We start from the raw sequence: 6,767 nt of genomic DNA, 5'->3' as shown, positions 1-6,767 counted from the left end.
ACTAGCCTTGGTCGGCCTTTCTTTGGTTCGGATTGGGCTCAACCAGTGGGCCCAATCTGGTCCAATCTCTTTTATTTTTAAAAAAGTGCCCACAACAAGCCCATAAGTCCCTAAGCCCATAAGCAAGAAGCCCAAACTAAACTAGCCCAAAGTCATATGGCCCACTACGACAGCCCATGTGGATAGAAACCCTACCCGGGTTCACGACTCGCGCCCGACTCGGTTTTGGGCTGAAACCCTAGGGCTCCTTGGTGGCGACGGGCTTGACGGCGGCAGCGATGTGGCGGGTGGCGGTGGCGATGCGGAGCGGCTTGGCGGAGGGTTGCTCGCAAATTCCGGCGTCGACGTTGGAGCTTGGGCGGAGAAGCAAGGCTGCGACAGTTTCGCGGGGGGTGGACGACGGCAGTAGCGATAGGAATGACAACGGCGGCTTGGTCGGCGTCGAGCAGGAGGGCAGCGGCTCGGCTCGGAGCAGGAGCAGAGGTGGCGTCGCGGGGACTCGGGATTTGGTGCTCGGGTAGACGCGCAGGGACGGAGGCTCTAGGTCGTGGCTGCAGCAGGCGTCAACATTCTGAGGCGGCGAGCGGTCAGTGACGGAAGCGATCGGGCGTCGTGGCGGTGGACCTCGAAGGAGGCGAGCGCAAGCTCGGCAGCTGCAGATTGCGGCAAAGACCAGCGGACGAGCAGAGGCAAGAGCGAGCGACGTAGTAGCGGCGGTCGTCGGGGGCTATAGGCGAATGGGCTTGTAGGTCGAGCGGCAATGGTAGGGGTTGGCGTTCCGGCTCGGCGGAGGGTTGGCAAGGGTGACGGGTGAGGCAAGGCCGGCGGTAGCGAGCTCGACGGCGTCGAGTTGAGGTGGCGAGGAGGACAAGCGGCAAGGATGGCGTCGAATAGCACCGCCGCCCCCTCCTCCCCTTCGTTCCTTCTCTCTCTCATTTTTGCTCTTTCTTGGTGCTTCTCTCCCCCTCTGTCCGGTTCTCTCTCCTATTTTCGGTTTTTCTTCTTTTTTTTTTTTTGTTGTTTTTGCTTTTGTTTTTGTTTTGTTTTGTTTTTTTGTTTTTTTTTTTTTTCTTTCATTTTATTTTTTTATATATATTTGAAAACGCAAATTAGGTGTCAACAATAATCAATTCATTCTTTCGACGATATCCTTTCATCACCACCGTGCTTTGTAAGTTCCAATTTGACCTTCAGCATTCATCTTCCTCTTGAAGATTCATTTACAACCAATTGGTATAATACCATCAGGTAAGTCAATTAAGGTCCAAACTTCATTAGAATACATTGAATCCATTTCAAATTTTACGGCTTCTAGCCATTTACCAGAATCGATGTCCGACATCGCCTCCTCATAGGTTTTAGGATCACCAAGTTGATCACTATCATTCACAATGAATAATTGTTCAATATGATCAACTGAGTGTCTATAACGAGCAGGTGGGCGAGACGTTCTCGCACTTCTCCTAAGAGGTTGTGTATCAGAAGCTCCCACTGAATTAGAGATTGATATTTGAACTCGGTTGTTTGGTACTTCATTATTTTCTTTTTGTAAGACTATTTTCCGCCCAGCACCACCTTCTTGGACGAACTGATTCTCCAGAAAAGAAGCGTGCTTGCTCACCAAGATTCTTTGGTCTGAATGAAAATAGAAATAATATCCAAGGGTTTCCTTTGGATATCCAATGAAGCGACCTTGTTCAGATCTTGCCTCCAATTTTTCCATTTTCAGTTTTTTAACGAAAGTTGGACAACCCCAAATCTTAATATGATTAAGACTAGGTTTCCTACTATGCCATATCTCATAGGGCGTAGTTGGAATATATTTGGACGGCACTCTGTTCAGTATATATACAGCTTTCTCAAGGGCATATCCCCAAAGGGATATTGGCAAATCGGTGTAACTCATCATAGATTGCACCATATCTAATAAAGTACGATTTCTTCGTTCATATACACCATTATGTTCTGGAGTTCCAGGAGGTGCCCATTGTGATAAAATGCCATTCTCTTTAAGATGGTCCAGGAATTCAGTTTTAAGGTATTCACCTTCTCGATTCAATCGAAGAGTCGTAATACATTTTCCTATTTGTTTCTCAACTTCGGCCTTGAATTCCTTGAACATTTCAAAGGATTCAGATTTATACTTCATAAGGTATAAATAACCATACCGTGACTGATCATCAGTGAAGGTAATGAAGTAATTATAACCACATCTAGCAGTTTCATTAATTGGTCCATATACATCTGTATGTATTAATCCTAATATGTCAGCAGCTCGCGCATTATGTCCCACAAAAGGCGCTTTGGTCATTTTTCCTAGAAGACATACCTCACAAGTCGAGTATGACTTAAAATTTGATGGATCAATATACCCATCATTACTTAACTTGTTAATTCTGTCTTCTTCAATATGACCTAATCGGAGATGCCAAACATACTTTTCATTTGGACCGTCTCTAGGGCGTTTATTAGTTATTGCATTTATATCAATTCTATTTTGCTTATTGACATCGGTAATTGCATTACCGGACATTGTAATGGTATAAAGATTATGGATTAATAAGCTAGAACCAACACATATTCTATTATGATAAATAAAACATACATCATCATCAAAAGAAAATTCATAATTCTCTTTACCCAAACGAGGTATAGAGATGATGTTCCTAATAGCATTCTTATAATGCAAACAGTTCTTTAAAACCAATACATGTCCATATGGCAAACATAAACGAAAAGTCCTTATAGCTAATGTAGCAACTCTTGCTCCATTAGCAAATGTCAGGACAATCTCATTTTGCTCTAGCATCCTGCTTGTTTCCAGATTATGCAAAGACATACAAATATGTGAAGTTGCAGCAGAATCTAGAACTCATGAGCTAGATTTAGCACTAACCATAAGATTAGTTTCAATAAGCATGACACCATACCTTCATAAGGTTGGTCCTTGGGCTTGACCTTCAAGCTCGCGAGGTACTTCTTACAGTTTCTCCTTCAGTGCCCATTGACACCACAGTAATGGCATTTCTCTTTATCAATCTTGGGTTTTGGTTGCACAACAGGTTTGACAGGCCTCTTCCATTTCTTTTTCTTTAAAATAGTCTTACCCCTTGAAGAAGAAGCCTTAGCCATAGCCACTACATTTGGTCTCGTGTTGTGCATTTCCTTCTCATAAACTACCAGCATGCTATGTAACTCAGCGAGAGTTTTCTCCATCTTATGCATGTGGAAGTTTTGGACAAAACCAGAGAAGGAATCGGGTAAAGATTGGTGGATCAAATCCACAGCTAACTTGTTGTCCATAATGAGATTCAGCCTAGCCAATTCTTCAATGTGCCAGATCATTTTCAAAGCATGATCATTAACTGATGATCCTTCAGCCATTCTCATACGGTACAATGCCTTAGATATCTCATATCTAGAGGTTCGACATTCTCATCAAAATATTCCTTTAAGTGCAAAATGATCGACCTAGCATCTTCCATAGATTCATACTTCTTATGTAATTCATTATTCATCAAAGCAAGCATATATGATCTAACTTTTAAGTCATCATCATGCCACTTATCATAAGTGATACGCTCCTCTTAGGTCCCACCCTCAAGAAAGGAGGTTGGCATTTTTTCATCAAGAACATACCCAATTTTTTTTAATTGAGAACAATTCTTAAATTCCTCACCTAGTTAGTGAAATTGGGTCCAATCAAATAATTCTTGTCAAGTATAGAAGCGAGTGGGTTTGTGGTCACCATTTTCATAATAATAATATATCTGTTGCAGAAAATAAATTGTTAGCTATTGTATCTTTCAAAATGACTATTTCATTTTGGCCTTTAAATGAAATAGATCATCCCACTAAATTTATATTTGAATCCCATACTCCTTAAGATGGGAAGCGGTAATCTTTGTTGGGTAAAGATTACTAGTAGGGATTGGAGTCCCACTAGCCCAAAGCCCACCTCACCTAACCGTTATTGGTGTCCTATGAACTTAGTGAGTGAACCAACTTGTTCAACGCATCATATGCGAGTGCCAATCATAATGTGACATCCTAGATTTTTAGTCATGTTTTCTACTGAATAAATCGGGCATTTCATTGATGCGCCTATAGGGTTGTTCTCAGAGCTGGTCACTCTCGAGATAACTAGACTATCTAGGGAAGCTATTAAGGATTTTAAGGCAAATAGACTTGAGAATTCGACTAGGAATCGGCTGCTCGACCATGTTCATCTGCCGAGATCATTACGGCACAGACGTAAATTGATTTAAGATCAGAGTTAGGTCAGTTCGACTGAGATGTGTGGCTAATCGTGGGTGACACCACTAAATTGGAAAATTCTCGTCGGCCGACACTAGACTGATTTTTATATCGTTTTGGTACCTTGTGTCCATATTTGAATTCTCGAGATTTTCACGACACTCGAGAGTCACCAATGAGTCTAGTGGGTTCATTGTGGCTTGAAGAAAATCGACCATGAGTCATTTGCTTTAAAATTGTCTAAAAGTTACCCAGTAGCCTAGGTCACGCTAAAAACGCGCCAAGTTGAAATTAACTGTTAATTCAAGTCCAATTTCAGAAATTAAAGTTTCTATCATGTCACAATAAATTCTAGGAGTGTTGGCTGAGTCTCAGAAGATTTTTCTGACAACCGAGACTTTTTGGGAAAAGGTCGGTTTAGGACCGTTTTTGTTTAAACAAGGTCGATGACTATTTTTGGTCACAAAATTTAGATGCAAGATGGATTCTTGGGTGAAGAAAAATATCAATTGAGGTATTGAGGTATCAATTGAAATTATAAAGGCCAAATGAGGTGGAATTGAAGTAGACCAAGCATCCAATTGAAGCCAATTGATGCCAAATTCGTAGCTCCCCCTTTCCCCTAGCCAAATGGACTATTTCTTGGCTTGTATGGGATGTTTTGGTGGCTCATCTACAGCCATGGATTCTTGGCTTCATGGACTAGCAAAGGAGGGACGAGTGGGTGGAATAAGTGGGCAAGTGGAGCCGTTGTCTCCCCTCAATCCTATCCCTTCTCTTCCTCCCTCTTTGACCGGCTGAAACCCCCATTTCCCTCCATCCTTATGCTGCTTGACCAAGAGGAACCAGTAGAGGAGAAGCTAGCCCGTCGCACGCCAAGCCGCCGCTGGAGTCTCGCTGCTCACTGCCGTTTGCCTCCACCCGCTCCTGGCTGCGCGCACCACCACCCGATCCCGTCGTCCCTCTCACCCCTCACATGACCCAGCTGCTACTTCGGGTTTGTCGCAGCTCACCCGGGGTTGTCCCGAGCTCGTTTGACCCTTGTAAGTCCACCTCTAGGCCTGGTTTGGCCTATTCTATCTTTCCCGAGCCTCACCGTGCTAAACCAAGTTGTTTTCCTTCCATTTCCAGCCAAGAACATCAAGTAATTTTGTGGGGTTCTAGCCACCCTTTTTGGCCGCATTTGAGGTGCTTGTGGGCCCCGAATCTTAGGCCCGCTTTGGAGTAAAACGTCCCTCGCGACATTCCCGACGTTTCGATCCGAATGGATTGTTAAACGGGTGAGTTTAACTCACTAAACCATGCTTAGTTTGCTAATGATACTTAAGGGTTGATTAGTGTTAATTAAATGCAGTTAGGTGGTTAGATTAGTTTAGATTAATTAAATTAGTGACTTATCAATGCATGTTAGATGGTTAGACATAGTTATTAGCAAGGAGAAAGGTTCTATTATTTATTGAACGTGTCTCGGAATTTTTTTCTGGGTCCGTTCCGGCTTCCAATTAGGCATTACGGGCATAAGTTGGATTTTTAGTATTTATTTAATTAATTTTCGAAATTATTTATTTAATTATTTATTTTTCTGGAAATTAGACTGGATGGTTGACGACCGAAATTTTATGCTGATTGTCGTGGTGCAGCCTGTTTATTTAATTGAGCTTTATTTTGTACTGAAATGAATTATTTGTGAATTTGAGATTTATTTCCTAAATTAAATAATTTTGGTTATTAATTGAAAAATAACCGGGCATCGGTTGATAATGCCAAAAATGCTTTGGTGGACTGTAGAAAATGGTGGGAGTTATGGAAAGGAAAAATATTATATTTTGGTTAAGGCTGACCGTGTGCCCACGCACGATATTTTATCGAGTACGATAAAATATGAGAATATATGATGTATGACGTGGCTCTGTTACTAGATAAGTCGCGTTGGCGTATAGGACGCCTTAGAGAATGCACATGAATTGTTGATTATATACATCACCTAGAAAAGGCACGTGGCTCGGTGATTAGTACGTCACCTTGGCGAATACGTCGCCTTAGAGAATGCACGTGGCACGGTGATTTGGTATATCACCTTACAGAATGCACATGGCTCGGTGATTTGGTATGTCGCCTTGGTGTATAAGACGCCTTAGAGAATGCACGTGCCTCGGTGATTAAGTATGTCGCCTTGGTGAATAGGCCGCCTTAGAAAATGCACGTGGCTTGGTGACTAGGTATATTATACTGGATGTTGTATAGTATGGATGGAAATGACCGAGGTATGGTCTGATTGACATGTAATCAACTAGATCAATTGATCGAGGTATCGATCAGTGATATTATGATTGGGTGCCTATTTGAACTGTGCTAATATGCAGGTGGAATATAAGGTCAAGGTAAGCCCTCTAGCCCATGCGTGCATAGGCAGCCCACAGTGTATTTGTTTACTAATCGGGTTTTAGGAGGGTAAAACTCGTTAAGACGTTGTCTCACTGGTTATTGTATAACCATCTCAGGCCCTTAGA

This window comes from Eucalyptus grandis, chromosome 3 (genome assembly GCF_016545825.1).
Source record: "Eucalyptus grandis isolate ANBG69807.140 chromosome 3, ASM1654582v1, whole genome shotgun sequence".
Lineage (NCBI taxonomy): Eukaryota > Viridiplantae > Streptophyta > Magnoliopsida > Myrtales > Myrtaceae > Eucalyptus > Eucalyptus grandis.
Note: the sequence above shows the minus strand (reverse complement) of the source record.